General features: G+C 32.7%; 3 long non-coding RNA genes across 3 annotated transcripts; 2 read left to right on the forward strand and 1 right to left on the reverse strand.

The window, feature by feature from the left end:
- The first annotated feature begins 2650 nt into the window (after nucleotides 1-2650).
- LOC113373163 lies at nucleotides 2651-4102 on the forward strand. The gene is made up of 3 exons (XR_003366872.1): nucleotides 2651-2747; nucleotides 3458-3537; nucleotides 3976-4102. It is a non-coding gene; the product is annotated as an uncharacterized LOC113373163 (long non-coding RNA).
- Nucleotides 4103-4163: 61 nt separating this feature from the next.
- On the forward strand, nucleotides 4164-5227 carry LOC113373162. The gene is made up of 7 exons (XR_003366871.1): nucleotides 4164-4235; nucleotides 4298-4369; nucleotides 4433-4502; nucleotides 4565-4634; nucleotides 4698-4767; nucleotides 4831-5087; nucleotides 5151-5227. It is a non-coding gene; the product is annotated as an uncharacterized LOC113373162 (long non-coding RNA).
- Nucleotides 5228-11372: 6145 nt separating this feature from the next.
- On the reverse strand, nucleotides 11373-12350 carry LOC113373267. The gene is made up of 6 exons (XR_003366908.1): nucleotides 12268-12350; nucleotides 12135-12204; nucleotides 12002-12071; nucleotides 11869-11938; nucleotides 11548-11804; nucleotides 11373-11484 (listed from the first exon to the last, which is right to left on the reverse strand). It is a non-coding gene; the product is annotated as an uncharacterized LOC113373267 (long non-coding RNA).
- Nucleotides 12351-12402: the final 52 nt, after the last annotated feature.

Below are 12402 nucleotides of genomic sequence, written 5' to 3' on the forward strand. Positions count from 1 at the left end.
GATTCGAGCAGTCGCAAAAGGCAAAAACTCGTTATGTATCGTTGACGTGTAATTAGTGTAATATGTCTGAATAATACCATGTTGCACGTTTGTAATTAAAGTTGAGATGTTCATGTTAAATTGAGTACCGCGTACTATGAAGCCATTCAAAGAGTTAGCCGTAATACTAATAACACACTACTAACTTTTGCAGAGAATTGCAACCTTTGGAATATTCATGCAACCAAGACAAAAACTGCCAAAATAAAAGACATATTGAAAAATATCAGACATCAAGTATGTACCCTATTGATTTTCTCATATCAATACAGTTTCATCTAAAAAATATTTATTGAGAGTATTTATAACACAATAAGGAAAGAAAAATGTACTTTTATTAGTTTATTTAAATTACAATATACTATACTTTAATTTTAATTTTAATAAAATTACATTATACTAATACAATGTCATAAAGACTCTGTTGATTTTTGGTCCGGTACAAAAATATAATCTACTAACGATTGAACTAATAATTGAAAATCCACAATTTTCTCCAATAAAACAAATAACAGCTCTTGCATATTTTCCCCGTGTATGCAATTACACCAAAAACTTAATTAAGTAAATACTATAGATATATTACATTTTGATAAAATATAATAAACATCCACAGAGATGCAGGTTAATAAATCAGTATGGCATCAGAAAATGTCACAAGTTTCAGTAAAAATAAATATATTGCAACTTTTTTCAATTAACTTCCCGCAGGGTAAGTTATTGTAATCACAAAAAATCGAATTTTTTGCATATCTTTACGCTTCAGAAGTTTCTGAACATTTTGGCATATCTCAGAAAAAATGGATGTATGTGTGTGTGTATGTATGTTTTAATACAATTTTTGTCCACGATTTCGGGTGCACGGATCAACCCATTTGAATAGTTTAAAAAGTATTCGATTCCTATTGATAGAAAGATGTGCTGAAAAGTTTTTAGCAAAAGCAGGTCCAGCCGTTTCGGAGATACGGAGCAAAGAGTGCAGAAAATAGAAATCGAGATTTTAAGAGAACGGAGCATCCGATTTTAGTGATTCAAAAATCATTCAATTCCTTCATTCGATTTTAGTGATTCGAAAATCTGCAGTAATATGAATTTGAGAAATATATAATTATCTTTAGAGGCATAAAAAAAGCTAAAGTTATGCAACGTATATTTAAACAAGATTTTAAATTTATGTATAGCATAGTATTACAGTGTGTATATATTTACTTGCGTTCTTATATATACCAATAACTTTATAATGTTTGTGATGTGTTTGTGTGTGTGTGTGTGTTTCGACATATATCTAGTATGGTATTTTCACATTTCTAAAAATAAATTTTTAAATTTTCTATATTTTGAAAATTGGTTTTATTTCATTATGAACACCATTTAAGCTTTTTGAAGAATATTTTTATAATTAACAATTGTTCACATAATTTTGAATTGTGTAGTTTATTATATTATGATCGCAGTAAGTTTAGATTTGAAACTTGTTTGATAAATGAAAATTTTGTTTAAAGTTTTGTTTCATTGTAAAACTTATACTAACTGATCGAATGAATATGTAATCACATAGATTACTGTTATTAACTTTTTTATAAAATTAGTCTTAAGTAGTTATAAAATAAATAATTATTGGAATACACTTGCAAAAATTGTAATGATCAATTAAAATAATCATAAAATGTAACAAGTAGTATTTATTATATGTTATTCATTTAATTGTCTTTCAACTATGCAAATGAGTGGTTTGTTTTCACTAGATAATTCAAATTGCTTATTTTGTGTTTTTTTCACAGAATGTCATTTGATTTTGATTATTTAAAATAAACGAATTTTAAAGAAAAATGTAATATTAAACATTTTTTTAATTAATTTATATTTTTCTTTTGACCTTGGTTTGATTCTTTTATATTTCAAAATATTTAACCAACTCCACTCTCAATTAAGTACACAGTAAGACTCTTTTGCGCTAACTTTGTTAGTTTACAAATGTTTTGTGGCTAGTTTGTATCATCATTAGTAATTTTATAGTAAACCAATAAGTTAAAACTTGAATTGTTATATAATATTTAATGGCCTCACGTGTTGCAGGAATGTAGAACTAAATTTTCTATCAAAATTTAAAAGCAATTTCACTAAACCATTATGATTTTATTAGAAAATTGTTCTGTTAATAAATTTCAAAATTATTCATGTATATGAGTGATATATAAAGAAAACAGTGAAAACTTGTCTGTATATTTAAAAATGTGAAAATATTTAACAAATTTTATACCTGAGAAAGAAAAAGCAAACAAGTGTACTGTAAAACACAGGTTAGTGAAAGAAAATAAAGTTCATTCAACACCAAATTTGATTATTTCAATAACCAACGACTAATTCATTGCAGTGTAAATTTTTAGAGAGTCTATTAAAGAATGGAATGTCGTTATTCTTTATAAAACTTGTTATTGTTATTGTTAAAATTGCAGATTCGAATGAACGTCGTTTCGATTTCAAAACAGAAGAGGCGTTCGAGTTTCTGAAACGCCATCTCGCACGCTCTGCAGTCGCACGTCTACAAGTCTTTTGCGCATCTATGCTTTGCGACTATTGGAGTTGGGGCGAGATATTTGTCATTGCGAGAGTTCATTTTCATCGTGGCGATCGCTGGAAGAAGACAACAAGACGTCCCTTCGCTGCCTGTGGAGAACATGCTACATGCGACCTGCGAGCCTCACCTGGTACGTTGCGCACTTGTGCTAACTATATTACTACGCAATTAAATATTATATATATATAATATTATAAGAATTATATCACTCGTATTTTTTTTTGGAAACGTGTACTCGATTTATATAGTTCTTGCTCAAGTCGTATTACTGTCTAAGACGTACGCCGGATATATTTTATCTAATTATTTTATTTTGCATCATTTGGTGCCCACTGTTAAATAAAACTACATATTATTATTTTGTTGACTGAGCAATCGAAAGTAATAGTAAAAAGTTGTGAAAGTAAAAAATGACTGTTAATTCATTTTGAGAATTACTATGAGTACATTTATACGGATCGTTTAATTTGAAGTCTTATTTACATAATTATCATCTGCTAATTCACTTCAATTTATAAATCAGAAGTATTGTGTAAATTGGACCACAATCGTCATGTCATCAAGAATTTTAAAGCAAAATTATTTTTCCATGAAAGCCATTTTTTGTTTTAAATGCATAATTTTATTTCTTTTACTTTAAAAAAAAGTGACAATTTGAACAACAAATTGACAAAGAATAGTTACAATTTGAATGAATATAAAGATGCAAACAAAGACTATTCTGTGTTTCGCTGGAGCGCTGCATTGCACACGAAGACAGCTTTGGTGACGCATCAACAATGACATTTAATAATGTATGTATAATCAACTAAATTCAATAATAATTTGTGTGTTTTGCAGGTGCGGGTAGGTTTGCGTTTGCTGCTGCCAGAGTCCTTCAGTTTTTGTACGAACATTGTTACTGTGACGCTCTGAATGTGGTATTTATTGGAATTGCATTTGGCACGAATAGATTTATCATGCGGGGATTTTGTTCAAGATATTATATGATCAATACTTTAGTTGTCACTATAACTTTTAGAAATTTACACAATCATTAAGGCATTGAATTTCAGTTCATTTTCAATTGATTCGAACGATCACTTGCACGATATGTATTGCATGTGGGTTAATTTATTAGTTAGGTAGCATCAGTAGTTTTATTATTAATAATAACAAATACTAATACACTAATCTATTCAACTATTAAAAAATAATGTGGTCGTTTAAATCATTTGAGATTATGCAATGTGGATTTGACATATTACATTAAATTTTAATTTTCACTGTTTTCGATTCATGTTAGTGCATTTCATATAAAACCAAGTGCAATTCTTAAACTGCCAGTAAATTTCTACATTCTGTTTCTGGTCATCAAGATGAAATCACATGGAGGCCACAAGATATCATATCAAGCAAATTGTTGAGTATCGAATGGCCAATTATAGAGTGAAAATTGAACGCTGACTCACTTCACCGGGAATCGCTCTGAAAATAATTTAAAAAGTATATTTTTATCCATAATCAGTATAAATGTGAACAATAAATAGCATGTTTATTTTTTTTTCAGGTCCCTTCACTACTTTTGCTCTGCACTCTGACTCCTTCACCAGGATTCTTTCCAGAAACATGTTACCAGGTGTGTGTTTATCCATAATCAATATAAATGTGAACAATAAATATCATGTTTATTTTTTTCAGGTCCTTTCAACTACTTTTTTGCTCTGCACACTGACTCCTTCACCAGGATTCTTTCCAGAAACATGTTACCAGGTGTGTGTTTATCACATAATCAATATAAATGTGAACAATAAATAGCATGTTTATTTTTTTCAGGTCCCTTCAACTACTTTTGCTCTGCACACTGACTCCTTCACCAGGATTCTTTCCAGAAACATTTTACCAGGTGTGTGTTTATCCATAATCAATATAAATGTGAACAATAAATAACATGTTTATTTTTTTCAGGTCCCTTCAACTACTTTTGCTCTGCACTCTGACTCCTTCACCAGGATTCTTTCCAGAAACATTTTACCAGGTGTGTGTTTATCCATAATCAATATAAATGTGAACAATAAATAACAGGTTTATTTTTTTTCAGGTCCCTTCAACTACTTTTGCTCTGCACTCTGACTCCTTCACCAGGATTCTTTCCAGAAACATGTCACCAGGTGTGCGTTTATCCATAATCAGTATAAATGCAAACATTCCTATAATGTTTCTTTTTTTTGCAGATCTTCTCGATCCAACTATTACTGCCCTGAAGCCTTAAAATCAAGAGCTTGGAACACTCATTCATGTGAATGACTCGCAAGTGGTTTTTTTCAATGACTGTCTATAATTATGCATGATTAACTTAACTCTTATTAACTCAATAACATGACTAACCTCACTAACTTAATTATGCAGTTATTATAAAAACCACTTGTTGAGTTTTACTATGAAGGTCTTAATGGGGTTACGTGGATGACACCGCTCCATGATTAATCAGGTAATTTATTCTTTATAGTATATTTTATGAGACTTGTTACTAATTCATTGTTTTTGTTTATAGGGTAAACGAAAACTTCTAGCGAAGTATTCTTCAACTGTCAAGTTACTCAAGACTTGTTCTCCAGCTGAAATAGTCGCTCGATCTACTAATTATGCTGTCCCAAGTACTGGCGTCTACTGTGATATATTGAGTAGTTAAGTGCATAATTGTTAATGAAATAATGAATAAATCTATTGTATTTAATTTAATTTGTTGTTTTAATTTAATTATGAGCCACTTTACGGCCAAATTACATTATACTATAACGTAATTACAAAAATATTTAAACATGTCTAAATTTTAAAAATGTCTTGTGTTAATAGAGATACTTATTGAGTGCACTTTTTAGTGTAGACAATTGTGCAGAACAGTTTGTTTACTGTTTGGTTGTCTTAAAATCTTGGTTAACTTCTTTATACCTTTGCTTTGACTCGGTAGAACTCTCCGTCGTTGCTTTGACTCGGTAGAAACGCGTTGACAATAGACTTAGCTTTTTTCCAAATCTTATGTTAGTCGAGTGCCTTAAACATTTAATGTGTCAAACCAATGTTTACTCTTGTTTAAATATTATCCTTTCTATTATTTCTTTTTTCTTTAAATGGCGCACTTTTGTTTCTTAGCTATAAATATCACTTAATTTAATATCATACTGTGTTATATATATATATATATATATATATATATTTATATATATATATATATATATATATATAATAGGTATATATATATATACACCTAAGTCTGTTTTTACACGGTCTTTTTGTACACGGTTTTGATATAACACGGTTTGAAAATTGAATATTTTTAATTTTTTTATACGATTTTATTCCATTTAGCACGATTTCAAATTTTATGTACTTAATTTTTTTTGTCAAATTTAATTTTTGCGAAGTATGTTCATATTACAAAAAAGTATTTATGAAAGTAAAAAGTCTGAAACCATCGATAGTATCGATAGTTTGCGAACACTAGCTTAAAGATTTAAGTGAATTCCGCTTTAGCGCGTACAAACAATTTTTACTGGTCAAAGCAAATGTGAATAGCACTAATTTAGGGGAATTATTATTAAATAAACATGAATTCTTGTTTTTAAAAATTCTTGTTTTTCACTAATTTTAATAGGTTTTAGAGATTAGGAACAAATCACCCATTTTTGTATAAGATCAATGTCTTTTTTTACACTTCTTCTTCTGGAACCAATCTACCGTGTAAAAACAGACTTAGGTGTATATATATAATACTGCAATTGTAAGAATAAATTAATATAATTGTATTATTAAATACTGTGATACATTGATTGGAAGTTTTGAATAAAACTAACTAAACTTTATTTGAAGTGTTTCATTTCACACAATTTTCAGTGATATATGTTAAAAACGCACCGTATAAATATAGGTATTATAACATTAATATATTTGTTGATGTTATCATAAACACTAATATACTCATTATTCGTTTTTCGCGGCGAGGATTTATTATTTTGAATGAATTTCATAAAATATATTACAATTTTTGTAATCTAATAATTCTATTATGATCAATAAAATTGATGAAGTTATGACTTTGACCATTTTAAATAGACCCATCTATGGTTTTTCACACTCATTTCAAACATGTCAAAAATGATAACATTTTTCACTCACTTCAATCTATACTATTTACAAAGTGTTAACATAGTTCATTTTAATTAATACACTTTTAATATTGGTCAGTTTTACTTAACTTTGGACTTAGGCAATGAAGATTAACTTCTCAAATTTATTTTTTCCTCTTTAGCACAATGATATCTTCATTTTTAATGAGATAATTTATTTTTATTAGATTATTTTTTATTATTATATTAATTTACGCTACCACCCTTCTCCTCACTTTACACTACCTTACCCAATGCTTATCTACGTTAAGAACTAATACTCTTTACCTTGCTTACCTTACCACGTCTCGAACCTGCTACCCTGCTCTCTCCAGTGACTCCCACCTCCCAACGCGCGACGCCACGACGATCACATTAATGAACCGTTACAAAGTAGGTGATATTATATATTTTAAACGAAAAAAAACTAACAGGTCATATGGCCAAAAAAAGTTGATTTTGTGTGGCCTGTGTTGGCGTAATGGATAGATTGATGGCTTCGTACCTTAAAGGTACCGAGTTCGAATCATACCTCAGGACAAAAAAAGAATATTGTTCACGTTGTGGTATTTATTTAGTGTTGAATAATACAAAAATTAATATTTAGATATAACAAACTAACAAGTCATGAGGCCGAAAGAAAGCAGAATCGATGTGGCCTGTGCTGGCGTAATTGGTAGAGCGATGGATTCGTACCCAAAGAGTGCCGAGTTCGAACCATACCTCGGGACAAAAAATGGAAATCGTGGAATTTATTTATTGTAAGATAGCACAAAAATAAAATTTAGATTTAATAAACTAACAGGTCATGAGGCCGAAAAAAAGCAGATTCGGTGTGGCCTGTGTTGGCGTATTGCTAGCGTGCTAGCTTCATGTCAACAGGGTACCGAGTTCGATTCATACCTCCGGACACAAAACGCAAAATAGCGTGACTGTTGACGCTGTGGAACGAGGTATGCACGGAATCACATCCGTTCGAATTTGAGACCCCAGGCAGGTATGCTCCCCTCGATCTCGATTGAGAGGAGAGATACGCGCGAGAATCCCGCAACATCCCCTAATGAACCCCGCAGCAGCCCCGAAAAGGGGCGAGGGGGGATTATAGGGGGGTGTGGGGTTCACGAACCCGCGACCCTGTGGTCCAACCCTCCCGAAAAAGGGAGAGGGGGGACTATAGGGGGGTGAGGGTTCCGCGCGACGACCAGCCCTGGTCGCGCCGGTTGAAAAGCTGGGTGCGTCACAGGGTGGGTCGGTGTGCGAGTCCCCGGAGCACCCTCGAGTGCGATGATGGGGATGTGGGGTGAAGGGAAATGCTGTGACGAGGGAAAAAAAGGGGTGGAAGGATATGAGGGAGACAGATAGGGGCGGTGGGAGAGATAAGGGGAGGGAGAGAGACGGGGGGAGAGAGATAGGGGAGGGAGAAGAGGGGGGAGAGGAGAGAGGGGGGAGGGGATAAGGGGAGGGAGAGAGATAGGGGGAGGGATGAGAGAGGGGGAGAGAGAAGGCGGGAGATGGATAACGCATTATTTTACAAAAATCGTTACGCAAAATGTGTTTCATCCGCGCCTGGCGCTCATCCCTCCTCCGTCTCTCTCCCCCTCTCTCATCCCTCCCCCTATCTCTCCACCCTTATCTCTCTCCCCCGTCTATCTCCTCCCTATCTCTCCCACCGCCCTATCTGTCTCCCTCATATCCTTCCACCCCTTTTTTTCCCTCGTCACAGCATTTCCCTTCACCCCACATCCCCATCATCGCACTCGAGGGTGCTCCGGGGACTCGCACACCGACCCACCCTGTGACGCACCCAGCTTTTCAACCGGCGCGACCAGGGCTGGTCGTCGCGCGGAACCCTCACCCCCCTATAGTCCCCCCTCTCCCTTTTTCGGGAGGGTTGGACCACAGGGTCGCGGGTTCGTGAACCCCACACCCCCCTATAATCCCCCCTCGCCCCTTTTCGGGGCTGCTGCGGGGTTCATTAGGGGATGTTGCGGGATTCTCGCGCGTATCTCTCCTCTCAATCGAGATCGAGGGGAGCATACCTGCCTGGGGTCTCAAATTCGAACGGATGTGATTCCGTGCATACCTCGTTCCACAGCGTCAACAGTCACGCTATTTTGCGTTTTGTGTCCGGAGGTATGAATCGAACTCGGTACCCTGTTGACATGAAGCTAGCACGCTAGCAATACGCCAACACAGGCCACACCGAATCTGCTTTTTTTCGGCCTCATGACCTGTTAGTTTATTAAATCTAAATTTTATTTTTGTGCTATCTTACAATAAATAAATTCCACGATTTCCATTTTTTGTCCCGAGGTATGGTTCGAACTCGGCACTCTTTGGGTACGAATCCATCGCTCTACCAATTACGCCAGCACAGGCCACATCGATTCTGCTTTCTTTCGGCCTCATGACTTGTTAGTTTGTTATATCTAAATATTAATTTTGTATTATTCAACACTAAATAAATACCACAACGTGAACAATATTCTTTTTTTGTCCTGAGGTATGATTCGAACTCGGTACCTTTAAGGTACGAAGCCATCAATCTATCCATTACGCCAACACAGGCCACACAAAATCAACTTTTTTTTGGCCATATGACCTGTTAGTTTTTTTTCGTTTAAAATATATAATATCACCTACTTTGTAATGGTTCATTAATGTGATCGTCGTGGCGTCGCGCGTTGGGAGGTGGGAGTCACTGGAGAGAGCAGGGTAGCAGGTTCGAGACGTGGTAAGGTAAGCAAGGTAAGAGTATTAGTTCTTAACGTAGATAAGCATTGGGTAAGGTAGTGTAAAGTGAGGAGAAGGGTGGTAGCGTAAATTAATATAATAATAAAATAATCTAATAAAAATAAATTATCTCATTAAAAATGAAGATATCATTGTGCTAAAGAGGAAAAAATAAATTTGAGAAGTTAATCTTCATTGCCTAAGTCCAAAGTTAAGTAAAACTGACCAATATTAAAAGTGTATTAATTAAAATGAACTATGTTAACACTTTGTATAATAGTATAGATTGAAGTGAGTGAAAAATGTTATCATTTTTGACATGTTTGAAATGAGTGAAAAACCATAGATGAGTCTATTTAAAATGGTCAAAGTCATAACTTCATCAACTTTATTGATCATAATAGAATTATTAGATTACAAAAATTGTAATATATTTTATGAAATTCATTCAAAATAATAAATCCTCGCCGAAAAACGAATTAATGAGTATATTAGTGTTTATGATAACATCAACAAATATATTAATGTTTATAATACCTATATTTATACGGTGCGTTTTTAACATATATCACTGAAAATTGTGTGAAATGAAACACTTCAAATAAAGTTTAGTTAGTTTTATTCAAAACTTCCAATCAATGTATCACAGTATTTAATAATACAATTATATTAATTTATTCTTACAATTGCAGTAATGAAAATGACTAAAATACATTAACATTTGTCTAATTGTATAATATATATATATATATATATATATATTATTGTTACATACTGTGTTATTATTATATATATACACCTAAGTCTGTTTTTACACGGTAGATTGGTTCCAGAAGAAGTGTAAAAAAAGACATTGATCTTATACAAAAATGGGTGATTTGTTCCTAATCTCTAAAACCTATTAAAATTAGTGAAAAACAAGGATTTTTAAAAACAAGAATTCATGTTTATTTAATAATAATTCCCCTAAATTAGTGCTATTCACATTTGCTTTGACCAGTAAAAATTGTTTGTACGCGCTAAAGCGGAATTCACTTAAATCTCTAAGCTAGTGTTCGCAAACTATCGATACTATCGATGGTTTCAGACTTTTTACTTTCATAAATACTTTTTTGTAATATGAACATACTTCGCAAAAATTAAATTTGACAAAAAAAATTTAAGTACATAAAATTTGAAATCGTACTAAATGGAATAAAATCGTATTAAAAAAATTAAAAATATTCAATTTTCAAACCGTGTTATATCAAAACCGTGTACAAAAAGACCATGTAAAAACAGACTTAGGTATAATATATATATATATATATATATATATATATATATTATATACCTATATATATATATATATATATATATATAACACAGTATGATATTAAATTAAGTGATATTTATAGCTAAGAAAAAGTGCGCCATTTAAAGAAATAATAGAAAGTATAATATTTAAATAAGAGAAAACATCAGTTTGACACATTAAATGTTTAAGGCACTCGACTAACATAAGATTTGGAAAAAAGCTAAGTCTATTGTCAACGCGTTTCTACCGAGTCAAAGCAATGACGCAGAGTTCTACCGAGTCAAAGCAAAGGTATAAAGAAGTTAACCAAGATTTTAAGACAACCAAACAGTAAACAAACTGTTCTACACAATTGTCTACACTAAAAAGTGCACTCAATAAGTATCACTATTAATAACACAAGAAATTTTTAAAATTTAGACATGTTTAAATATTTTTGTAATTACGTTATAGCATAATGTAATTTGGCCGTAAAGTGGCTCATAATTAAATTAAAACAACAAATTAAATTAAATACAATAGATTTATTCATTATTTCATTAACATTTATGCACTTAACTACTCAATATATCACAGTAGACGCCAGTACTTGGGACAGCATAATTAGTAGATCGAGCGACTATTTCAGCCGGAGAACAAGTCTTGAGTAACTTGAGAGTTGAAGAATACTTGGCTAGAAGTTTTCGTTTACCCTATAAACAAAAACAATGAATTAGTAAAAAGTCTCTTAAAATATACTATAAAGAATAAATTACCTGATTAATCATGCAGCGGTGTCATCCACGCAACCCTATTAAGACCTTCATAGTAAAACTCAACAAGTGGTTTTAATAATAACTGCATAATTAAGTTAGTGAGGTTAGTCATGTTATTGAGTTAATAAGAGTTAAGTTAATCATGCATAATTATAGACAGTCATTAAAAAAAACCACTTGCAAGTCATTCACATGAATGAGTGTTCCAAGCTCTTGAATTTAAGGCTTCAGGGCAGTAATAGTTGGATCGAGAAGATCTGCAAAAAAAAAGAAACATTATAGGAATGTTTGCATTTATACTGATTATGGATAAACACACACCTGGTAAAATGTTCCTGGAAAGAATCCTGGTGAAGGAGTCAGTGTGCAGAGCAGTGGTAGTTGAAAGGACCTGAAAAAAAATAAACATGTTATTTATTGTTCACATTTATATTGATTATGAATAAACACACACCTGGTAAAATGTTCCTGGAAAGAATCCTGGTGAAGGAGTCAGTGTGCAGAGCAGTGGTAGTTGAAAGGACCTGAAAAAAAATAAACATGTTATTTATTGTTCACATTTATATTGATTATGGATAAACACACACCTGGTAAAATGTTCCTGGAAAGAATCCTGGTGAAGGAGTCAGTGTGCAGAGCAGTGGTAGTGGAAAGGACCTAAAAAAAAATAAACATGTTATTTATTGTTCACATTTATATTGATTATGGATAAACACACACCTGGTAACATGTTTCTGGAAAGAATCCTGGTGAAGGAGTCAGTGTGCAGAGCAGTGGTAGTTGAAAGGACCTGAAAAAAAATAAACATGTTATTTATTGTTCACATTTATATTGATTATGGATAAACACACACCT

The sequence above is a fragment of the Ctenocephalides felis genome, unplaced genomic scaffold (assembly GCF_003426905.1).
Source record: "Ctenocephalides felis isolate EL2017-DRISC unplaced genomic scaffold, ASM342690v1 CF-g0.4_SCAFFOLD_01604, whole genome shotgun sequence".
In the NCBI taxonomy this organism is placed as follows: Eukaryota; Metazoa; Arthropoda; class Insecta; order Siphonaptera; family Pulicidae; genus Ctenocephalides; species Ctenocephalides felis.